The sequence below is a fragment of the Calonectris borealis genome, chromosome 12 (assembly GCF_964195595.1).
Source record: "Calonectris borealis chromosome 12, bCalBor7.hap1.2, whole genome shotgun sequence".
Taxonomy (NCBI): Eukaryota; Metazoa; Chordata; class Aves; order Procellariiformes; family Procellariidae; genus Calonectris; species Calonectris borealis.
In genome coordinates this window covers 18,772,278-18,798,929 of record NC_134323.1, presented here as the reverse complement: position 1 = coordinate 18,798,929, position 26,652 = coordinate 18,772,278, and the positions used below count along the sequence as shown (strand labels likewise).

The following is a 26,652-nucleotide window of genomic DNA, read 5'->3' as shown; positions in this document are numbered from 1 at the left end:
CTTTGGGTATTACCCATATCTCAAAACCCAGGGTTCCTCTACCTCCTCTGCTGGTGACTAAAAGTTAGTCTCTGAAATGACCTTCCACAGAATTTCAAAATCTTTATGTCCTTTTAGACTCACCCAGTTTCATCACATGAAGCAATTCCATTCATGTTTGATTGGCCACATCCTCACCCTGGAAATTAATTTTCTCACCTTTTACTGTAAACACTGTCATATCTTCATTAGCCCTACCTGTATGAGACCAACTTTCTATCACAAAAACACAAGCTTCAGAAAATTAATTACATTTTGTACATATTCTTGTGTTGTGAAATTCATCCTTGTGCAAGGCTTTATTTAAATAGAGATGTAAATGCAGACACCTGTAAAAACCATCTGTCCAGACACGAATTTTACACACAATAAATGCAAACAAATCTCATTTCATAGGGCAATATTCTGTAAGACCACATTCTACCTTTGACTTCAGGAGAGTAATTTGAAATGCAAACAAAACAACATAAAACCCCACAAAAGAAGAGCTAAAATAGAAATCACACTCATTTTTAATAATAGTAATAATCTCAAAAGTTCAAAAATTATGAGTAATTTCCTAAGAAATGCAGGTTTTGGTTGGGGTTTTTTTTTGTTTGGAATTTTCGGTGCGGTTTTTTTGGAAGTATGGTTTTGGGGTTTCTTTTTTTATTCATTTGACTCATTTACTTGGAAGCGAGTATTGAAGATTTATACTTCCGAGCCTTTCTCTGGAAACATGAGAACTAGAAATTTTTGCATATGAAAACTTCAGATTTTCATATAAAATATGGTGATCCTAAAAGCTGAGAAGTGAGAGGAAAAAAGTAATCTGAATAATGAGAACTGCCAACACTGAATTAAATTGCACATGACAAAATATTTTTATCATGCAGATCAAGATCTTTGAATCTTAAAACCCTTTTTATCTTCAGGTGTTGCAGCACTAGACCCACAAAAATAGATAGGGAGGAAGCCATCGGAGAAGAAAAATAAGTAATAAGCAGCACACTGTCAAAATGATTTGCAGACAGATGATGAAATCTTGCCTTCACTGAAGTCAGTAAGAACCATTTATTGATTTTAGGTTTTTACTCAAGATTTAAACGAGGGAGTTATTTAAATGAAATTAACAGAGGGATACTTAAGCAGAATAAAGAGAGTACTGCTTTAAGTAAGGTTCTGATTCTGCATTATGCAGACTCCAATTAGAGTGTCAGCAGGTCCTGAGGCAATTGTTTCATCAAATCATATAGAGACTGGACATGAAGTTTTCCTTGTCTTCTGTATTTTTTAACATCAATTGGAACAAAAAAAAAAACCTCAAAAGCCTGAATAACTTATCCTCTGATTGGCATAATTAACAAAGGTATTTTAACATTGCATAAAGGTATGTTGAATTATTTATCTCTGAAAATGACTAAATTAAATAAAACACACAGTTCTTCTGCATTAATTTGATTTCTAGAACACTACGATCTGGGGAATTTTTAATTCAATATTTTCATTTTGGAGAGAGTTTTCACTGTTTTAGGCTTTAACCTTTCTTCTTTTTATCAGGAAAGAGGTTCAGAAAAAGAGTATTCACAATCTCTACAGCTCTACCTCTAAATCTGATAGTGAATTCCAGTCATTTTTGTAAGAAATGCTATTAAGATTTGGCACTAAGATTCTTCAAGGATGATAAATATTCTTTTAAAGGGTCTACATATCCATTTACCACATAGCTCTGTCCTAAAAGTGAAAGTCACACTTGGAGTACTGAAGAGTGGGCTATGAACATGCAAATTAGAATGACTTTATTGGCTCAAATGAATTCAGTTCTCCTGTCACTAAGCGGTGTGACTGCAGTAGGCATCCATTAACTGGAAAAAAAGTGTGACAAACTCCTTTGTGAGACTATCTAGCACAGGAACTTTCTTTTTACGAGCACTTTCCTTGTGAATGTATGTTTATTATAAGAATTTTATCACATATTCAGCAAAAAGCGTGCATCTTCCATGACACTGGAAATCTTGTTAAGTTACTCAAGAAGCAATTTGCCAGCACTAGTGTCTGAACAGCCAGCTACTTCCCTTCTGAAATTCAAAATCTCTGGAAGAGGCACTATCAGTTTGTTAAGATATGATCCCAGAGTCTGTTCAGAGCCCAAAGCAACTCTGGAGTCTACATTGCTTAGGGTGAAGAAGAATAATATGAGAAGTATACTAGAAAGTATGTTACCCCATTTGAAGCCAGAGTTGCGCTGACCTGCCTGGAAACCGATCACTTTTTCTGCTCTTCCAGTCACATCTGCTCCCTGAACCAAGTCACCAGGTAGCTCTGCGAAAACCAGTCCCCACAGAATAGTGTAGCTGGCAAACATGGTCGAGTGCAAGACCATCACAGTCTGCACTTAATCTGGTTAAGCTGCCATGAAACTGCACCCTAAAATTAAGTTTTTTAATAAACTCTTACTAACACATCTTCCATGCATCAGAACTTGAGCTAGCTTAGAGTTTTCTTGACTTGGGAACTCAGAAAAGCCTTATACAGGCCTGGAAGGAACCGCCTCCGGTGTCACAAGGCACAACATACAGTGTCCTGGCTGGATCACTTGATCCCGATCATAAATAATTCTTCCTGCATTCCCCAATTCTGGACCCTTATTCTGATGGTCATTTCATAGCTTCCAGAATAAATTTGTTCATGGTCAATTTGCAGCCATTTATTCTCGTACAAATCTTGTCTCATAACTTAATTAACCTTTCTCCTCTCTAAGTCTTCAATTTATTAGGCCAGACAAACCAAGCTCTTTCATTCTCCTCCTATAAGGATACATTCCTTTGATCATCTCAGTAACCTTTTGTTGTACCTGCTTAAGTTTGCACATGTGCAAAATACATAAAGAATTCCAGATAAGCGTTCTCCAGGGTCTGGTAAGCGATATTAATATTTCCTTAAGCCTGAAATATGTTGCCTAATGCTTCCTAAAATTCCACTTTTCCTTTTCAAAGTCTTGTCATACTGATGGATCACAATCATTCTAAAATTAACTAACACATAAAGCTGAAAAATTTGACATTGACGGAGATACTGCCTCCATTTAGCTACAACAATGTTAAGCAGCTTTTGCAGAGTCAGGATTAATCTTTATGAAATACAAACATAGATACAAACCCTCATGCATTGCTAAATCTATGCCCTCTCTGAACAGATTCAGAGAACCAATTCTGCTCACAAGTGGCAGACATCTTGCAGCGCAGAGCCCAAACTTAACCTTCCCTCTCGATAGAGCTTATTAGCCGAGACTCAGGATTTGCCAATAGATGATGGCTTCCAGGCTCAAGATGGCTTGTACCCATATAGCTCAGAGTGTAGGATGAACTTACTGCTTCATCTATGTAGATGTATCTGAACATTGTTCAGATTTTTGTAATCCAGGCAATAACTATCATCCTGGTTCATTAGGTATTTTAATGATTAGTAACAAAGGCCAAAATGTGTTACTTGTGCTCAAAGTAAGTAATATTTTAAATTACTCAACTATTTAACAAGTAAATACCTACCCATCATGATTAATAACACCATTTAACAAATAAGACCTCTCAGACAAAAGGACAGGTTGGGTTCCAAGGTTATTTTTTTGTTTATTTTTAGGCATTATGAAAAAAACCAATCATATTCTGCTGAAACCCATACACCACTGGAATAAGATTACAACTGGTTAGCCTATTTAGAGAAGCTGCATAATAAATTCATTTTACAGGGCACAGAATAATGCAAATGAGCCATTCAATAGCACTCCTGTACCAGTGAAAAAGGCATAAAGAAGAAACATTGAAAGTCAGAGTTCTGATCTGGTTATACTGCAAGGTATGGAATTACCGAAACCTAAACTGCATTAGAACAATAACCTGTTCAAAGATCTGCTTATACCAAACATTTTAGTTATTTATCGCCTAATGAAATAAACAGGTTGATCCTATTTTCCAGCAGTAATGACTTCATGAAATACTTAAATGAATGAAAATATGGATCTCTGGTTTTAAAAAAAGGAAATAAATTAAGAATTGTTTAAAATATATTTATAGCCCTTCACATGCAGTTGCATGGGGCAAAGTCATTATTCCGCACAGGAAAACACTGATGTGGCAAAAGCCATTAGAGAAAAAAATTAAAATCATATTTCTTACAGCAGATAGTGGTTTTTGGATAGGATGGCTGGAAACTATAAGGAATATGATACATGTTTAATTTCCCAACAGTGTGATCATTATCAAAAAAAGTGCAACCTTCCACCTATTGTTTTCTTTATATTCCAGAAAGTTATAGTATAAAGCAATTACTACTGTACTACCAAACTGAACTTAGTGGAACACTGAACATCTGTCTTTTGTGCTGGTAAGCTAAAACTGACAACGAGCTTGCTGAAAACAATCTTTCAAAGAATAGCATGGTTTTGAGTATTAAGCACATACACAGTGCTATCACCTTGAAACATTACAAAACCAGGAACCAACCCCCAGAACTCAAAAGTATAAGGACAAGTGAAAATGTCTGGTTTTCAACTTCAAGAAAACATTTGTTGAACATTTTCTGACCTTCTCCTAAACAGTCACAAATGCAAGATTTTTTAAAAATGAATACTTACAAGTAAATCCCTCAATTCCAGCAAGGGTACTGGGAAAAAGACAAGCCTAACATCCAAAGACTCATAATAAAAATTGAGAAATTGCTACAAGGCAAGAAGCCCAATGCAAACCTGTCTACTGATTTTGACATGCTTTTATTTGACTTCAACAGGAAGGGGACAATGTATTCTGTAGAACAAGCTATAGACAATTTTTTTTGCGCAAAGTTATCTGCACATCACATGGTAATTTTTTCTTTACTACAAATCATACTGAGCAATAGTAGTATGATAGTGTTAAAATAAATAGTTCTGAAGACTGGTTTCCTATTGATTTCTGTTTACAAAAAAAACAAACTCATAGGTGAAATCTTTTTCAGTAAGGACAGGGCCTGTTAAATCACCTCAATCTTTCTTTCAGTGGGTATGTCAACACATTCTCTATCTTCTCATCAGCTTCCCGTTTTCATAAAACTCCTATGAACTTGACACTTACAGCTCAGCCTATCAACTCTAACTGAAACTGCCCAGTGGTTTCAAGTGTTATAAGAGGGAATCATGAAAAACATGGTTAAGCAATAAAAGAATAAGGCTTCTACAGTCTCAGAAAGCCAGAACAAAAGCCATGTAAGTGATACATGGTGGCAGACTACTACTTCTGCTTGTCCTGTTTACTAATTCCAGGAAATAAAGAGGTATATGCCAGTTTTTATTCCAGCTGGTAAAGTTTAGGGACATAAATAATTTCAGGTTGTAAAATAAATCCAAGAAATCTCTTTTTAGCTAACTAAGAGGACAAAATATTGTTACATAGTGCACATAATATATGCCTATAGGAGAAGGAACTGAGCTTAGAAATCAGCAAAGTATGAAAAAAAATACAAACCAGAAACTGCTCGCCTATATGCTAACTTTTGCCCACAGGATAGAGGAAAGCCTTAACACAGTGTAGTGAATAGATAGTCCACTAAAGAAGGAAAGAAAAAAAAAAAGGTAATTTAAGCCTTTATTAGATGTACAGACTGAGGTCATTGGAATTGCATCAATTAACCTAGACAGTACACCTTAGACATATTACCTATTTTACCTTTATCTCACAACCCATAGAACAGAAATTCCAGGAAGGACAATAGAAGTAGATTAGCTGTTACCTGCCTGGGTAACCTTCTTAAGAGACATGTTTCTATAAATCATAGAAGATCAACCTGTTAAGCTGAGCTATATAATTACACTGCAGTAAATTCATTGAAGTCCTTTTGTGCTCCTCCCCGCACCCCCCATGTATGCCTGTCAAAACAAAGCATCACTATCCCCAGTTAACCTTGATGGCTGATCAACTACTGCAAGAAGTTATCAGAGTTTTAATAGAAAGACAATAACCGATAAACTTTGAAATAACTACAACAGGGCAAGAAAGATACTTGAATGAAATGGAGAAAAATATATATGCAATTTATACATATTCCTATATTGCACATATATATTTAAATATATGTATATCTTTAAATTGTTTTAACAGAGACTGTTTGATAGATGCAGAGGATTTATAGTATAATTTAACATTATTTCAGCCCAGAATTCAATTCCAAAACTGATTATTAAAATTATTTATACAATTTTGTATGTTCTTGTTCAATGTTGGTTTTCAAGTGATTTTACTTTCTTTTACTAAAGAGTATTAACTGTACCTTATTATTAGTAGGCTAATTACAATACATATTTTTAATTCATTTAACTGATATGACCCAAGTTGTTGAATCACTGCTCATTTTACCAGTCAAGGTCTTGTGCATTTATTTACAATAGGCAGTAATTTTCAAGCTCCTAGAGTCATCCAGAAGTAAATAGAAAAGGATAAAAAAAGACGACCCAGGTCTTTTTGGCAGTGCCAGCTACTACTTGAGGAGTATTTTTAATGAATTGCAAGAACACAGTCAAAAATTTAAAAGAACTTGTACTAACTCTTCCGAGTTTAGAGAAAGCATGCCCCAGGGGAAAGACAGCAAGTAGTTGAACATTTTTGAGCACATCACAATAAAGCAAAATCTCTAAAGCTTACAGGCTGCCTTGTGTTAACAGTGACATTACATCAAGAATAACCTTTCCAAAGAAATAAAACCCATTAACACTAGGAACATGATAACTATTAAAGATCAACACTTAGTAGGCAAAGCAGGGAGGGAGGGGAATCAGTCTGGTAAATTAACTAGAACATAAATAATATGAAACCAAGCGTGCTGGTTTTGGCTGGGATAGAGTTAATTTTCTTCATAGTAGCTCGTATGAGATGAGCTGAAAACAGCGTTGATAACACAGGGAGATGTTTTCGTTACTGCTGAGCAGTGCTCACACACAGTCAAGGCCTTTTCTGCCTCTCACCCCACCCCACCAGCGAGGAGGCTGGGGGTGCACAAGAAGTTGGGAGGGGACACAGCCGGGACAGCTGACCCCAACTGACCAAAGGGATATTCCATACCATATGATGTCATGCTCAGCATATAAAGCTGGGGGAAGGAGGAGGAAGGGGGGATGTTCAGAGTGATGGCGTTTGTCTTCCCAAGTAACCGTTATACATGATGGAACCCTGCTTTCCTGGAGATGGCTGAACACCTGCCTGCCAATGGGAAGGAGTGAATTAATTCCTTGTTTTGCTCTGCTTGTGCGCAGCTTTTGCTTTACCTATTAAACTATCTTTATCTCAACCCACAAGTTTTCTCACTTTTACTCTTCCGCTTCTCTTCCCCATCCCATTGTGGGGGGAGTGAGCGAGTGGCTGTGTCATGCTTAGTTGCTGGCTGGGGTTAAACCACAACACCAAGACTTTGGTCTATAACCCTCTCTCTTATAATTGCTTGCCATTTAAAAGCTGAATGAAATCTTTTATGTAAAAGATACAGCTATTGACCCCACATGTATTAGGAAGTCAAATACTGACACGTTGAGAATGAGATCTCTCAAGCACTGGAGAATACCATAGTAACACCCTTTTGAATACCTATTTCTTATTTCTTCGCAGTAGAATTTTCTTTCAACCACCAAGGAATGATGTTGCTGGGAATAATGCAAGTTAATTGTTAAATATTTCAGTCCTTTTTTTGGTTGGTTGTAGAAACAATCATCACCAAGTTATCTGCATCCATAAGAACATAATGATTTCCCCACCACCACCCTTACATGAAGGGACAGCTGTCAGTCCTGAGGCATAAGGACGTACAAATGGTTGTATCCCACAAACTCCATTCATGAAATCTCTACAATAAATTAACATTTGCTTTTGAATCCATAGTTTAAATCAAGTTAGGTTTCTGTGGTGGTTAGGAAACTCAATATGTTATTGTAGTCTCCCTACTTAACATTGTAGACAGCACTTTCAGTACATTTATTAGGTCTATAATTATCTGTATTTACCAAATCTATCATCTGTTCCACATGAGATTCAACAGGCAACAGACACAAGCAATAAACATGAAACACATGAAAGATTGTGAAAAATGTGAATCTCTGTCTTGGATCTTGCTTTTGCAACCTGTATCTACATCTAAACATGAATATTATCACTAAAGCATTTGAGAAAGGTCAGAGTCACATCTTTGTTTAAAATTCCTGGACAGAAAGCATGTAAGGACATGCTTTTGCATCTGTCTAGACTGACCAGGTAAAAATGTCTAACATAATTCAGAATTGGGGGATCTGAAGAGGTCTTTTTTTTGTCAGAGAGACAGCCTAAAGAAGAATTCTAGTGTTTAAGCTATTTTCTTTATAGGTTTATGTTTTATTTTTATTTTGTATGAGCTACATATAATAATGAAAATAGTGAGAATTCCTACACCAGATATATGCATTTGACTGTGGAATGTCCTACCCTTACTATTTGTAACAGGGATTAATTTAACTTTTCGCAAGTTTATACAATCAAGATTTTTTGGTTCATTTTGACAAAGTAAGTTGTTTGAGTTGTACATAAAGACAAGAAATCTTAAAGAAAAAGTTTCAAGTATCCAATAATTTAAAGGCTCTTTTCCTTGTACACAGCAATTTAAATTTACTGGAGCACTTCAATATTTTTTTTTTTTTTTTTTTTGTAAGTGCTTCAGCCTGGAAGTGATTGGGGTTCTGTGCTTGTACAGTATGGAGCAATTTAAAATTATTCAACTGCTTCAATTTTTTATAGGTACTTTTTTTTTGAAAATGATTGGGGTTCTGAACAATTTTTAATTATTTAAATGCCTTTTTTTTAATCAATGCTTCATGCTTGGGACTGAATTCTGGGAGGCTATAGTATGTTATCAGGCAGTTGAAATTATACAAGAATTTTATATTTTAAACAATCTTTCATCTCCTAAATAAGAATCAGTTTGCAAGGGTAAAAGCATAAAGCATTACATTTCAAAATAAGTCAGAATTATACAAAATCAGAAACCTAATTTTTCTTTTTTAAATACTGTAAGAGACACTTTTTCCATAATCAAATTCCCATGTCTTACCACATACTATGAAGCATGAGCATTTCAGAAGCTACATACTTCTACTTTGCTAATCTGAAATAAGTAATTTCAGAGGAGGAAAACAAAGTCTAAGAAGTTTTCTGAGTCCATAAAAAATTTATGGAATGTGGGAAGAATTTATTCCCATAGCATTTGACTTATCAAACTTAATGTCAAGCAAGCATTCAAGTCCTCTGTAGCATGGACACAGTGTGCTCAACAGCTTCTGGTTCAAGTTTATTGTAAATATTAAGTATTTCAAGTAGGGAATTCAGGTTGGACTTCAAGGACATCATTCCTGATTTAACAGGACTGATACACAGAAACCTGTTGGTTTTTTTTTAATTTTGATTAATGGAGTTATCGTTCTCAATAGTCAAGAACATGCTTAAGCATTCCCCTATGAAAGGAGAGGAAATTAAGGTGTGACATTTGAAAATAGCACTGGAAATGTACAAACAGAACTGAGAAATACAGTTGACAGGTCACATTACTAGTGAATCCTCCACTTTATTCTTACCTGGTATCCTTCCTTAACACTCTGCCAATATGCTTACATTTACTACCAAACAAAAATCCAATGCAAGTATTTTTGTATTTTCCACCGAGATATTCCACAAATACGAATGTGATTTAACCTCTATTTTAAAATGTGATATCCTGGAAAGAAAAAATTAGTGACTAATTTCTTCAAAAGGCTTGTCTTCATATTTCACCTTTTGCTTTTTATCACAAAGGATGTAGAACAAATAGGATAATTTCTCACCAGGAAAAACAACCCATTTGCACATTCATTTGAAAAGATAGCAGCTAGTCCTTAAAGATATTGGCATGCCTTACTAATCATAGGCTTTTAATTCTGTCTCTCCAATTTCAATTAGTAAGTAAACACTGACATCCTCAATTGCACTACATAAAGCTCCCCTTTATCCAGTTAATCATATTCATTGCAGCTATTCCCTAGGCTGAGGTTTCAGAGTTCCTAGCTTCTGTAAATCCTTGGTATTACATCTTTTGATTCAGAAACAAAAATACTAACGTATCTTATCATTCAAAAACATGTGTCCTGGGTTCAGGAAGGACTGTGTTTTCCTCTCTCCCAATAGTCAGCTGCTGTCCTCCACGTACAGAATTAAGTTGCAAAGCATCACTAAACTCATGTGAAATATTTTGCTTAAGTTAAACCTCATATTATAGTAATTAAAGCAGCTGTGAGAAACCGTAATTAGACTAAGTGTCCAACAAATATTAATCAGTAAAGCAATATTCTATTATTAAAAAGCAGCTATTCACAGTAGGAGTTTCTCTTGCAAGAAACAAGATTAAGAACTGAGACAAAAGCAAACCAGAAGGCACAGCAGATTGGGTCATTTGGTGCCTGATTTTAACTTATGAATGCTTTCACCTGTATTTTATTTATTTTGTATTGCCATTTTAGTGCAGAAGGTGTAAGCAGGCTCCAGGCTGCAATCCTAGGTGTGTTGGTTAGTCCTAATGTTCCCAGTCACTGTGATAAGAATTTCCCTTTCTCAATTCTAATTTAAGCAACAAACTTAGACCGCACACCATGGGCAAACCACTTAACCTCCCTATGTTCCCCATCTGTAAATGAAAACAATACAATTACCATACATAGCAGGGAGGCTCTGTGATTTACTTAAGTGTTTTTAAGAGATTTGAAATCTTGAGTAAGAAGTACAGTATAAATGCTGACAAAAATTGGCTGTTTGAGGCACCATCAGCAACCATTTTGAGCATACAAGAAATAGAATCATGTCAAAAGCATCAAAGTTTCTAAAACGCTACGCCTGTTTTACCTTCTTATTTTCTTGTTACATCCTCTCCCCACGTTTCAATTAAAAACTAATGATAGCAATCTTATAAGAAGTCTCCTTTGCTGAGATCAATTTTAGAGCTTTCCTCCTTCAAGTCTATTTCTCTGCAGTAGGAAAATACTGAGAGACTCAACAGACTAGAATCTAACAGGAAGAAGTGTCAGGGGTTTAATGTAAGATACTGCTATTTTTTAGTAAAAAATTATTTCTAAGTTACCCTATTAAATACAGGTACACAACAATACAGTGCAAGGCCACAAATTCATTTGGTGGAGGAATCTCTAATGCAATGACTTATAAGAAAAGAAGTATCTGCCAAATATCTGTTCTTTCCACTTCTGAGTTATTTTACATAGATTCTGATGAAGCAATAAACTCTGCTAGTAGTCGAGTTTTCCACTGCTGTCCAGAAGAATTATTTTTCCAAACGGCATGTTAAATCACAGATTGTTACCTGAGCTGTTACAAAATACATATAGCTTAGATGAATTCTCAATTTTAAAATCTATTTGCTATATATCTATAATACACCAGTGACGACTTCATATATTGCTCTTACATGTATTCATCACCTTAAAGAGAGGTGCTTTCTTCAGAGGACAGAAGGAAGAAATATCTACAAGACACAAGATTTAGAAATTTGAAATTCCAAATTGTATTTTGTTTTCTAATTAGGCTAAATAGGTGTATTTATATAGAAATATTCAAGACAAACATTCAGGCATTATGGTCTTTTCAGCACCATTGAAAATTATAACCAAGCCCAACTTTTAGTTCTATAATTTCCAGCACTGCTAGAAGGTTCTTTATTTATTACTGATGAAGCAACAAACAAACCAAGCATACCATCCACAGTTTCCAGAAGAATTGCTTTTTATACATGATGAAAAGCAACTCATCAATTAGAAGAGTCATTCCAGTAAGTTCATGTATACTACAATGTTACCTTTTCCCTTTTGCACTTGTTAGTACCTTGACAACAGCAAAGGCTTCCTTGGTAACTAACATAAAATCAGTATTAATATACAAAATTGAAGAATAAGCCTCTTGCAAGAGGTTTATGCTCAATGTGATACTAGCTCTCAAATCCACACAGGACATAATTTTAAAATTCTCATTTAAAGTAGCGATCTACGTTGCAAGAGACAAAAGACATTTTTAAAAACAAAGCCATAATGCAAATGAGAGAGTTATGTCTCTTCTGCCAACAATAAAATTACAAGCCCTTATTGTATCCATTGGTCACAGAAATAAATGCCAAGTAGCAACAGGAACAAATATTATATGGAGCAGATGGAGAATGAGAAAGCGTTTGATCAGATGTCAGGGAAATCAGTCATTTTATTACTTTTATTTAAAAAAAAAACCCTGAAATTCAGAAAAATAGGCACAGTAGATTTGGCAATAGGTATCTACTAGTAGAAATGTTCCTGAAAAGCAATGATGTTGCTGCTATAATTTATTCCCATGTAGTGAGATAAGAAGGCACCCTCCAGGGTGTTGTTTTTTTTCTAATCAACTGGTAAAGAACTAGAGGAAGAACTCAGTGAAAATCAATTAGGCCAAGCACACCACAATGGAGAGGACTTGAAGGAGAAATAGGGCGGGGGGGTGGGGAAGGACAACAATCTCATGCTTGCTCTGAAAGTGCACAGAAGCTGTTACGTGACAGTGTTGTGTGCATGATGGTTCTATATTCATCACCCCCAAATAGCTCATAGACAACATCTTAGACCACATGCTTTTTCTATCCAATATAAACACATCAGTGTTTCTTGGCATGTAATTTGTTTCACTAACATATTTTGTATTGTTTCCATGCTCACCAAAAACTGTTAAAAGAGGGTAAGGAAGAAGGAATAATTGCTCTTTTTTTCATAGCTTGCTCTAGTCAGCTTAGAGGATTGAGAATTCTTCTGCCAACTGACAAGGGCAAAATCCTAACCCCTCATGAAAGTCTCATTTGTGATGGAGCCAGAATCCCATCCCACTTATTTTTATTTAAACTCCATGCCTTTTCACTTGGAAATTTACTTCTTGTCATTAGCTAGCTTCTATGTCCTAGATTTGGTTTCTCTTTTTTGGCTTTCATTTCTGCTCCCTTATCCTACATCCCAGAGGCTGCCAGGATTATTGGACAGTTCAAAGGGGCACATGTGCATGAATTCCCTTCGCAGACATGACAAAGACAAGAGCATCCTTTTCACTCTAAGTAGTGTTCAGTTGCCAGCTATAAAAACGCAGGTGGTCTGTGTGTTTAAAGTAAGTAGCTTCAGAGAGGATTTCGTACAAATACATACGTAACAGTATTCGTAACTCAAGTTTCCACTGGAAATTGTACTACAGCTGACAGATTACAAGGCTAATATACTTTATAACTTTTACCTCCACAACAATATCAACTCCTTCTAAAACTTAGTGCAGTAACACTTGAAGACTAGAAATTATTAGCTTAGTTAACTCATTGGTAGATGTCCATGTCTAAGTTGAGGTACAAATGCAGCAAGAAATCAGCATGTTAAAAGGTCTGTCTTCAGTTAAGGTATCAAGGGCAAACTTCATCAGGGAGAAAATTTCTACTGAGCAATTGATAACCATCCTTCTGCCTGTGAAAAGCCTAGGGAACAAACAATAAAGTCAATATCTTTAAGGTGGGTCAGTATTAAAGCACTGTGACGGAAGAGCAGAAGACCATCTGAGACTAGCAAAGATTAAATTAGGACCAGAAATTATATTAAACTGTCTTTTTTCCCCCCAGAGCCAAGAATGGAGATGAATAAGACTTCACAAAGCAGAAATAAAATAAAATTATCCAATTCTGTTAATATTAATGATATTTGTTGTTATCTGTTATGCATAGCTTAGACAAAATATTCTATAAAAGTAATTCAAATGTGTTTTTTTTCCCCTCCCCTAGGCAATATTACTGTTTTAGGGGAGTACATTGGAGCAGTAAAAACCCAACAAAACATTTTTTTTTTAATTTAGAAGTGCGTGGAGGAAAAAAAAAAACAAAACATTCTGGAAGTGTTGAATCATTTTGTTTTACCATTTTTGAAAAAAATGAGCAGTTAAAAGACTCCCAAATCAGTGTTTCATTTTTGGTTTAAGAGCCAAATTGTATGATTTCATTCACGTTAGCTCAACGTTATACTTCAACAGCTGCTGTATGGTCTGGAAGCCAGTAATTTTGTCTCCCTGTCCCTTGTGAGAGGGTCTCCATCTAAATGACAACTCTGGACATGTTTCTGCCATTCAGTCATACAGGAGAATTGGGTCCACGAATGAGGCACCCAAGCTGTAGCCTTAAGAGGATACATACCTCACCAAGGAAACACAAATCACTATTAAACTGTCATGAAAGAAAGCGTTCCTGTTTACTAATCTTTCCAAACTGAAGTGGATCAACTAGAGAAGCCATAATCTAAAATACATTCCATTTCTGATTTCCAAATGGAGGAGGAAAGAGGTAAGATTCTTTAGAAGGTATCATAAAGAAGTTTCAGATAAAATATTTTGAGTTACCTGTATAGCTTGACTTCACTAGCTTATTGAACCACTAGTTCTTACTTATTTTTGTCATTGTTTAAAATCATTTCAGTATGCCATTATAGTGGCAACTAACACTTTCATTAGTTCAGCATAGCATTCTATAGACATACCAAGCTGGCACAAACAACAATACAAGACGTTAGCGAGGCATCCCAACACAGGCTGAACAACCCTGTTAAGAAAGAGGATGAAACTTTAGCCCTCAAGGAAAATTGCACGAATGCAACAGATTTGTTTCTAGTGACCAAACTACACCTTTCTGAGTAACAGACAAAATCAAGCTCTGCCTAGCTGTGGAGACACTTTTCCAACCCCTAGCCAAGGTTGTGAAACGTAATGTTTTTTTCTGCAGCATAATCTAAAACAAAACAAAGAAAAACGTTGGGAGAAGAAATGGTAACATTAAGGACTAGAGACAGGTATTTTCAAATCAGAGCTTGAAGTAGTTCAAGTATCAACCAAGCTGCCTACATATAACTTTCTAAAGTATTGGAAACCAGACTTGTTACCTTTGCCTAGTTTCAATGTACTGAATCACATGATAGTTTTTGCAATGGCTACTAATGGAAACTACCCTTTTAAAATTTTTTTATTTGAACTTTAGATCTACAGATGAAGAGTGAGTAAAGCTACAATAGCATCTCCAATTTACCTGACCTAGTTTCCACAAAGCTGTATTGTGAGCTACTCTTTCATTATGCTTAAGTGAATGCTCACCAAAGCAGATTCTGGCAAGCAGGAATAATGCACGAACTCTAAAGGTATTTCAGGATGCCTTCCTTCTCTATTATCCTCCTTAGCCCTTATTCCCCATTATATTTAGGGTCCCCTGTTGTGCCATAAAGAATGGTGTATCTATCTTGAGCATAAATTAATGTGAAGCTATCGCAGCAGTTTCTCGCTTCCCCTATGAATTCTCTACAACACACCTGTTTTAAACATGCAGTAATTATTTTGGTGTTACCTGCTACTAGAAGAAAGGAAGCTTGATAGCAATGAATTGAACTTGCCCTTTGTCCCCTTTCATTGTATCTACCTACAGCAGACGGCACTGAAATGCAACTCAATTAAACACAGCCCTCTTGTCATAATATAAACAGAAGCTCCCCTCGTAGTGGAAGGAGGAAAGTTTTGCCATGACACTCCTTGTTGCATTTGACAAGTTTATTCAAAAGCAAATATTTCAGTGGGGAGGTCTGTCATTCTAATTCTTTTCTTTATGCGAGAGCAGCTAATGCAATTTCAGCTATCTGAATAGAAGGGCTCTTGCTTCCAGATGTTCCATTGTGCCTTGCAGACAACAACTGCTATAGGACTGACACCAGAAGACAGGTATTATGAGTATTTTTTCCATCGTTAGCTTCCTCTTCGCACAGGGTTTACAGCTTCCTTGTTGATTCCTGTAATTCTGATAGGCATAGCAGAAGCCAGTGTAATGCTATCCTTCTGTAGGTCTGTCATAATAGCAACAGAAAGAGGGCAATTGTACTGAACAAGGTGGTAAAGTTAAGTTACTCCTGAGCTATTGAAAGACTGTTTAAAAGATGGAGAACAAAAATTGATTCAATGAATCAAGGCTTGAAGAAAGTTGTAGATTGTTTGTACTTCCAGGACACAAACCTCAAATTGCAGTGTCACAGATTAGCTATACTTACACTGATTGGAGATACAGCAAACCTGCAGGAGCACCTCTGCAGGGGACACCAGGGCACTGAGAAAGACAAGGAGCTAGAGTAGCCAAGCCAGTATGAATATTACAGCCAATCGAGGAAAAACCGTGGAAAGAGGCTCTACCAACTTTTGGCAGCAGCCTAAGAAGGTATATGGACATACCTGTTGCCTGCCAGGTTGCAGTAAGGCTAAGAAGTAAAAGAAAATACACACAAAAAACCCTACTAACAAACCAGATATTCGCTTTTCCTGTTGCATGTATTAACATTGGCTAGCCAATAAGCTGGTTTTATTTCGTTAATAATGTATTAGTGTTTATAATCAGCATAATGCACTTTTTTCATCCAGCCTCTACAAGTATTAAAGAAATAATCCTTGTCATGAAACTGTTGAAGTTTTTTAAATCCCATTGGAAAATAGTAAATAAATGCAAATAAACCATACAAGAAGAAGAACAGTAAAAGAACAAGAGTGTTTAAGTCTACACGTAGAAATGCTTTTAACAAATTGAGATTTACTTTTGTCTTTGCTTCTTAATATCAATTTACGTTATTTGACATGCTGTTTATTGTCCAATAGCAACATGTTTTCTTCCCGCTACCTGTGATTTGTGATGTATAAGCAGTATTTATCTAGATATTAGGCTTTTTTAACCATGAGCTTCTGCTACGAAATGAAGAGCTTTCCTTATGTAATGTGTAATGTAACCAATAAGCCGCTCCACAGGACTGCCAGAGCATTTGCAATTCTCTCTAAAGTCAAGAGAGGCTGTGGGCGCTCGGTAATTTTCCATGGCTAAAGACTCCTGTGTTCACACAAAGGTTGGAGAATAAGCACTGCCCCAGAACAAGGCTACCACCTGTGCCAAGCACATTGTGCTTTGCCCAGAGTAACTGCGAGGAAAGACACTTGGTATATTGGCAACACAGCTACTGAGTGCGACAATCCAGAATTTCATTCTACATACAATTACTCAGACATATGAGCGATCACTATGTAACAACCTTACAAATATGTTTTCAAGTTGCCAAAACCTTATGGAAAACAATCTGTTCTACTTATTTTCTCCTTCAGAATAGAGAATGTGTTATAAAGGTAAAGATCAAAATCTGATCCAACTGGACGAGGATTCAATGATATTTAAGAAGTGGCATCACTGCAGCTTACCCAATTCAACAGCAACAATCTATTTCCTAAGTACAGAGGTGCATTCATACACCATGAATGGCTCACACTCAGTGAGATGGAAAGAAATGGTAGTGTCTCAACTTACATGAGAAAGATTATTATTCTCTAGGCCATTGGAAAAATCTTATTTTGAAGTATTGTAAGTGATCCCCTTTTCTCTGAAAGAAAAAAAAGTAATTGCTTCTGATTTGCTTGTTATCAAAGCATGATGATGCATCCTTTTCTTCTGTACCAATTCATGTAATAGACATATATAGCCATTCAGATATGCCACTTCTCATCCATGTGCTATTTTCTTTGCCTAGTGTTTTGGATAAAAAGGCTATAGCACAAAGGAAAGCAGGCAAAAATGCAAAGCTATGCAGCGGTGCTAAACAGCAATAGAGATGTTCTTCCAGAGACTTGACTGCAGACTGCACCCTCCCTTGTTAAACATACTAACTAATGTGAGCAAATTAACCACCTGGTCTATATTCAAATTCCTTTTTAAACATCAATTCTCTTGCAATTCCTTCCTGTGTTAATCTAGTGTTGAAATAAGAGAAAAATCTGTACGACCTTAGAATATAAATTGTTATTAAGTGGTAACGTTGTGCTCCATCTATACGATGTTTTTTAACTGCAAAAGGATAGAAGGATTGGCTTGTAATGAAGGCAGTGTACTCTAACTTAGAAAAGTGGGTCAAGTTTCCAGCAGACTCCTTTGTGTTATCAAATGTCTTTCCGAGTGTCTGGCAGACTTCTGACTGACATCCATGAGGTTTGGCTCAGGCCCTTCACAACTTCGAGGAAACGTGGATAACAGCTGCCTTCTCTGCCTGCCTGATCCCTGTCTCCTTTATTTACCTGGTATATTTGGGGGGGAGGGGGAGGGGGGGGAATTATCAGTTACATCTCTTGGCAGCACATAGCCTCATGCTTCCCAATCTCAGCCAAGCTCAACATTCCTTGAGGCCATGTCTAGATTTTCTCCCTTTTCTACAGCACAGAGCACACAGCTTCTGTTACAATAAGTCATTCCCTGAAATGGTAACTGACAGAGTAAAAACACTTTAAATAGTAGCATATTTACACCAGATGTGAGCACAGGTCACCAGAAAGATGTTCAGATTAAAACAGATGGAGAATCAATGAGGCAGAGCGCTATAGGAAAGCACTTCTGGATGGCAGAAGCAGCAAAGGCGGCTGTGACTTGACTCTAGACAGGGAGAGACACTCCGAGGGAATATGGGGAGAAAGCCACCAAGGTCCCTACGATCTTCCTTCTTCTACACTGACACAAGCTGCTTTCGAACTGAAAGCCCCTAAGAACTGTTCCAAAACTTATGGATATCAATGGGAATCTGTCCAGAAAGTATAATGGGTTTTGGATCAGACAAACAATGAAATATTTCCTCATAATAAAGAAAAGATCAGATTTATAAGATCATGAAATAATAAGTAATTAAACAATAAGAGAGTAATAAGTATCCTAACATCTGCCCTAGTGTTTGCCAGGGGATAACAGTATATACATAACATAGGGTATTCAATTTTACACCAATGCACAATCGAAGTGAGGGTTTTCATGATACCTTCTACACAGAGGAAAAAAAGAAAGAATAAATGGATAGAAAAAGATAAAAGATTGTAGGACCTGACAATAGAAAATTAATAGAAACAGAAACAAAGGTGGAGTATCTTAAAATGAGTCATAGATGATATGCTGAAAAAACTATGTAATATAGTCATTAATTTTTATACTCATGCGAACATTCATTTCCTGTAGCAAATATTTCTTGCTAGCTTCTGTTTCATCCTAGCAAATCAGAGCCTAGAGCAAAAAAAGAAAAAAATCATGTTCTTTCTCTGAGACTTTGAAGACTTCATTGAATAAGTGACATTGGTTTGTGTCCTTCCTTTTCCTCTTTGCTGTTCTGTTTTACTTATCTACTCCCTAAATCAACAATAGATGCTTCAAAATGCCTACTTCATCATGGAACAGGTTTTAATAGTCTTGGTACAATTTTACAGGAGACAGGAAGGCTGGAAAGTATGAGAACTAGATGATCTAATTGATCTTTTTATATCTAGAATATATTTGCACACTGGTGATGCTTAGGCACACGGGTGATCCGGGCCATACTAGTCCTTGAAATTATCTTCTATTTCAGAGGACTTATGCCAAAGCAACATTAACCATATCTGACTTGATCCAAAGTCTAGTAAAATTAATGGAAATCTCTCCTTGGATCAGATCACTAGTTTCCCAGGCACAGATAAGAACCCTAGGTATTCTTCCCATTGTCAGCATGTTCACATCCAACAATTTCCCTCTCTTCTGCCCCAGTCCTCTCAGTTTCTTTTCATGGCCTTAAAAACAGGATTTGAGAAAAAGGAGAGAAAGTCTTTACTTATTTCCATGCGCTAGCAGCATGATAATAATCTACACAAAAAGAAACCATAGCATTTAAGGAATAAAGCAATGATGCCAGAGATGTGTTTGCTACTATATTCAGTGTTAAAAAAAACAACACACTTACTGGGGTTTTGACTTTTAAATGACACGGCTCAGTAAGGGTCCCCCAAGCGTGAGACTAGGCTGACAGAAGTAGAGAATAATCATCTGCAAGAACAGTCTTTGAAACAAGTTACTGTACTCAATTGAATAATGAAACACCAGCAGCTCCACAGGCAATATTTTTCACTTCCATAAAGAACAAAGTTATAGGACTTTTTAATTTAGACGGCTTCAAAAAAAAAAAAAAAAACAAAAACAAACAATAGATGCCACCTTTACTTAGGCTCTAAACATTTTCTTCTCACCCACCCCACCTTTCTGCTAACTCCTTTCAACACTCCCTGTTATGAAAGTGTTCTATATCACTGTAATTTGATGATAACTTCCTTCATTTCCTCACTGCCTGAAAAATCTTCCCTGGATAGACACAGCAATCACATTGGGAAGATATCCGGTTGCCCAAAGCTTTCTTTTTCACTTAAAGCATACCTACCCATGTATCCACTACCAGCTATGACAATCCACTGAGCTGAAACGGAGTGAGCACACACATTAAATAGTGACCATCAGATGGATCCATCCCTTTTTATGCTATGAGACTTGTTACCAAGGTACTTTAATCAGGCTTGTTCCCTAATCCACGACTTCTCCTCCTGTTGCCCACATGCTATACAGTAAGGGAGTTTCCTTTTCCTAGCTCACGTTCATAAGCCCATTTCTATATAAAGTCTACCTACCTAGCAAGCAAAAGCCATCTATCAAAGAGAAGAGCTCACCTTGTTAGCAAAGATTTTAGTTCCACATATTGGGCACCGCAGTGATCCCATTGCGCTACCTGTGTCTTTGATAAAAGAAGCTAGGAAATGTGGATGAAAAAATTTATCAGACTGGTAACTTCATTCCTGAGGCAGCTTCCCCAGCCTTTCAAAAGAGAATCCCATCCAACAGCGCTTCTTCTGTACTTTGGATTCATGATCACAATAAGGAGACGTAATAGCTAGGTGGGAATTGGATAGCAGTAAAGTGGAACCCCTTGAAGGGCTGCGATAAATGAGAAAGATGTAGCAAAATAAGGTATACTTAGAAGTCCTGTTGCTTTTGCAAACTCTGTAGCAAATCACTAGAGTATTACAGCTGAAAACCTAAGTTTCAGATTGCATTTTTAATTTCCCTCCCCTGAAATTGCTACGTAGAAGGCTTTTCAATAGACTGAAGTCCTACGTGACATATAATGCTCGTGGCTTCCGAGACTACTTTGGATCCCTTTTAAGATTATAGTGATACTACCACTGGGAATATTTCCAAAGAAGCAATTATAAATCTTCTTAGAATTCTAGAGTTCTTAAAGTGACATAGATTTTAAAGTCAAAGAGAAACACAATGATCATCCAGGTCCAAACTACAACATAACAAATGCCAAATATTTTTCCTTAGTAATTCCTCCTGCTAGTTCAATGACTTGAGCTGTGTGCCAAGGATGAGAAGATGTTTTTTCCTCATTGAAATAGCCCACTTAGGGACTTAATTTCAGCAAGGGATGTAAAAGTATTAGTTCACAGTCCTTGTGCGATGGAAACCCTAAACATGGGGCAAAGCCAGTGTCACAGAGTAGTAGAACCCTCAGCAACTGCTAAAATATTAACACCATCTTCCCACTCACTGAAAGATGAGACTTACCTACCTCAGCCCAGAGGGGCTTTCGATGGCATAGGGCTTCATGTAATGGCCCACAATAACTCAAAAGTAGTGCATATGATAATTTCATCATGTAGTATATTTTAACAATAAACCCATATCCCATGAAGCTGCTGATATAACTATACCAACAGAGTACAGTTACAAGCAGAGCCCATAGTGGATGATATTTATTATTATTTCTTCTTATGCAGTATGCATGAACATATGCAGGCCAAAAACTACCTTATACCGACTCTGCAGATCAGAAAATAGAGATCGAAGATCTGGTAGAAGAATCTGCTTGGAAGAGAGCTAATAATACACAAATGGGATAATCCTTGCTGAAATACAGAGCTGACCAGTTGGTTCTCAACATAGTAGCTTTTTATCAGAAAAGGCAGTTTTACCAAAAATAAAACATTTCAAGGGCACATATTTCTGTTTAAACCTGATTTCAAGTGATGCCAAAAGAAATCAATGATGTTTTGACTTGCATAATATTGAGTTACATAATGCCAAAGTATTTAGTATTTAAAATGAAAATAGAGTGTTTCAGTAATGAGAAAATACAGTATTTAGACAATTCTGGAGGATTTTTATCTGTTTGGTTTGGCATTTAAGTTCCATAGTAATTTTTACTAGGAAAAATTCAGAACACAGTTTTCTTGAAGTGTTTTCCTTTCCCTCAGAATATCAGTTCCGCTTCCCAGCCAGTGCTAATCCAATCCACTTAATTGAAATTTTGTTTCACTCGGTCTCCGAAATCCCAGCCCAGATGCTCTAAACTTGACTGTCTCCTAGGGGTGTCATCTCTAATTGTAATCCTGAGAAGAAACATGCGTTACCTCTGTTAATTCAATAAGCAGGGCAAGGTTCCTCAGCTTGTAGCATCATGGCCATCAAAACAAACCTTGGTTATAAGCCTCACAGATACTTTCTAAATGTACACACCTGTACCTGAATTGTTTTTCACATTGATTACACAGTTCTCGGGCATATTTACTTCCAATTTTCAAAAGCAGCCACCCCATTCCTCTGAAGACATTGGGACAATTATAATCAACTTAGTAAATATACTTTACATCTCAGATGAGGGTGTTGTAAATGTATTTTATTAAGGTTTTTGTTGTATGTGGTTGTATGTTTTGTTTTTTTTGTTTTTTTTTTTTTTTTTTTTTAAAAAAAAACTTGTTTGTAAATGAGGCATGCTGATAAATCCTCCCACCATTTAAACACATTTATATGACTATAACTTAGTAACTTAGTCCCCAAAATTAACTAGGATTTTCAATACCGACTACCTTGGTTTCTACTCAATGTGGTTACATAGCTAAAAAGCTAGATGCAGATCAGCCTGCTTTTAATAGGCAATGCTAGCATGTACAGGTATAGTTTAATCCTACAGGGCTGTATCTGCCCCGGGAGAGAGATGTTCTGCTGATAACAGCTAAAGTGGGGCAACTTTTGTTATATCGGCAAAACGTTAAATGAAAGCAGAATTAGGCCAAGAATGAACACTTCCGAAAAAGTCTGCTTATCGCTCTTAAGGCGGGAGCCCAAACAATAGCACTCGGAAAGTTGATAGAAGGCAACAATAGAAAGTGGCAACACACATCACCCAGCCGTCATTGCGGTACACAGGGAAGCGTATAATCAAATGAAAAGCAGCACAATGCACATGCAATCAACACACATCTTACAAAGCAGGAGAACTACTCCATCCCTCCTGCCACTGCAGGTGTGGAAATTGTAGGCTCAGCTCCTTCCTACAAGAGTTCATCTGAACTCCTCATAGAAATACACAGGATATCAGACATGATGACATCAGCGTATCTTCTTTGACAGCATTTCACCAATTTGATACAAACAATGACACCTAGGTTCCACATCTGAATATTGGCATGATTTCCCTCAACCCTTAATTGTCATGCAGCATATAATGCACCTTACTCTGATATTCCTAGCAGGAGACAACAATATTAGCTATGAAATCTGTAGGCTTCTGCCAAATTCACAAATACTGGCAGCAAAACCTATGGAAGGGACAGACAGGGCTGGGAAAATGAGGAGTAATTTAATGCAAATGTTCTGTAGTGCTCCCCAGGCTCCATGATTAAGGATGTCAAAAAATTTAAGTGCTCCTTCTGGTTAATATTATGCAGAACTGATTATTACTCACTGTATATAAGGTTTTTAAGTGCTCCTTCTGGTTAATATTATGGAGAACCAATTATTACTCACTGTATATAAGATTTTCTAAAATGATTGTATTTTTCATAAGTAAGTCTCTCATTATTTTGTTCACTAAAGTGTATTTTGCATTGTGCTCAATAATTTCCCCCCCAAAGTGAAAGCTAATTGTTAAGTTCTGATTTTAACCGTGATTTCCTTTTACATAACTTATTTTTACTCCCTGGTGTAGAAGATAATGGTATATGTTTTTAAAAAAATAGAGGGGAAGGGAAGAAATACATTTGCTAGTGCAGGTAGGCATAACTTACATTGAGGGCTAGATTGTTTCAAACACATACCATCTAATTTTCTCAGAGAAATGTTTAAAAAGCCCATTTAGAGATTGCTTTTGAAGGTGAAAGTACCCATGTGTACAAGGCGAGTGGAAGTTATATTTATATATTTGCCCATACTTCCAAATGCTGACGAGTATGTTTGTACAGGTCACTTTGATTCATTGAGCTGGATATACCTTACAGTCAGGTTTACGTAACAGAAATAAAGCTGATTAATTACTGAAAATTTCTAGATTAACAGCTGCACTCTCATGCACAGCTGAATAGTTCATTAGAGAATTTAACCTAACAGAAATATCTCTGAAGAAGAATAAAATATATTGAGAAAGAACTGTAATGAGATAAGGATAGTCAGCAGTCACCTGTTAAAACAAATGAAGCAGACTTTTATTTACAATTTTATTTTTCTTCAAGGAGGGGCTGAAGGGAGAGGTTGTTTCTTGAATCAATGTAGAAAAAACTGTTGGTGAAAATTCCTCATCTCTTTGATTTATAAACATCCTATTCCTAATGAGTAAAGACTTAAGTGGTAGCATCCAAGAGCTAATTCTCCACAGAAATAATAATCTGCTATCTTCAAAACAAAACATTTTCATGGAAATACAGCCTGAAATTCTTCAGAAGAGTCTTTGGTTTGGTGTAATTTTGATATTCAAGCTGTGTTCCTGAAATAGAGATCAGTCTTGCACAGTGGTAAAGTGATGCAACTGTACAGATAAACCATTGTGGTAAAACTCTGAAGAGATCCAGTATGAAATGGTGTGGATACTTCCTGTAAAGTACCACTGTTTTCCAGTACTTAATCTTTATATGCGCTGAATCTCAGTATTGAATTAATGTCAAGCATCAGTTTGATATTCCATGACCCATCAGTTGTCCACAAATTCACATCCAAGAATGTGAATTGTTAGTCTTCTGATCCACGGAAAGAGAGATGTTTCTTTAATATGACTATTCAGACCTATTTTAGGACCGTAATCAGATAAAGATTAACTACATTACAAAAAATGCCTAATCTTCTTCATTGACTATTAAAATAGTCAGGAGAACCAGGTCAGATACAGACATACACAGTCGAAGTCTAAAATAAGATGAGATGTATGTAATGGAGCACCCAAAGAAGGGTCATATAGGAGAATCTGGTTATCTTTCTTTCTACATACACGAATATACTTAGTCTGATATAACTGCTCCTGTAGTTGACAAAAAGCCACCTTCTTGTATTGTAGGGAAATCTGATTCATCAGTTCCTATTACAGCCACAGAACTATCTTCAACTGCTTTTAAAAGGTATATATTTTTATCCTTCCTTATTTACTGAAAACAGTTGTAAGGAAACTCAACTGGGTTTCTTAAATGCTTTATTTCTAACAACAACATAGTCGAGATAAAGTCACTGCTGAAAAGCTGATGGAATGAAATTTTTCATTAATCACCAAACTTGAATGCTGAATTGTTTTTCTTGCAATATTACCCAGCTGTCTAAGCTTAGACTTGCCTAACTAGGAGGTACTACAATGGTTCACAGCAAGGACCACTACGCCTCAGGACAATACCAGTGGGTGCTAGGCTTGAGTAACAAAAGTGCTAGCATTTCTAACACAGAGAAGTGTAGTTTTGCAGCTGGAAAGGCTCTGCAGAATTCATTGATTTTATGGCTTCAAACCATCACTTAATCTGATTTTATATCTTTCTTCTATGCCAACAATAAGCTGTACTTTCTTATGTTTGGATGTTCATCTGTTGTCATTCATCTGGTCAATAAAAAGGGAAAGATAAGAAAGGGTAACATGAAATTTTGACAAACATCTGGCAGTTACAGGTACTAAGCTGCAATGCAGAAGATGCAAAAAAAATATTATCTTTTCAATTGTCTTTTTGTGTTTCTCTGCTCCAGAGCTGATATCATAGAAAAAGGCTAGTTTTTATTTATTTTCATTTATTTTTATTAATCTTTATCTAATTTTTAAAAAATCAACCCGTTAGACCCAGAACACCTACACTTCATTCTGCTGGATTTACAAACATGCATCATTCTGACTCACGACCCAAAAGAACAGAAGACTTTTTCTTGCTTAGTAGTAAAGATGTTCAGAAGGTTGTTTTGCATTTCATTTTGCTTCATCAACTTCCCAGCCCTCAGGGGACTCAACCTGAATTGCATGAGTGTGGAAAATGAGTTATCCACCCTGCAATGTCCACACTGCATATTCTTCCAACCATTTTTGACTGATGTCTGGATAAGCTCATTCAAAAGAAGAATATTCAGGTAAAACAGCATAAACATCTCAAAGATTAACAACCCCCTGCAAAACTGTCAGGATGTCTAAACAGACCTACTCTCCTATATATAAAAACAACTCAGATTTGATCAATTTTCATATCTGGGCCATATAAAGTGATAAGGTTTCTTTGCATCTTTTGCACTAGTTCAGGCAGTTGGAAAGCAAAATCAGATCTTTACAGGAACTGATCAAAAGAGAGCATTGATTTCTGAACAAAACCAAGCAGTCAAAACACATCGTCTTTTCTCGGCTGCCAAAACCATAACATCCAGATTTATGTCCAAGTAGAACCCATCATAACG

At 36.4% G+C, this 26,652-nt stretch overlaps 1 protein-coding gene across 1 annotated transcript in view; it reads right to left on the bottom strand.

Annotated features, from left to right (window-relative positions):
- CDH13 (cadherin 13) overlaps positions 1-26,652 on the bottom strand; it is a 512,113-nt gene that overhangs the window by 420,059 nt on the left and 65,402 nt on the right. The window lies entirely within an intron of this gene.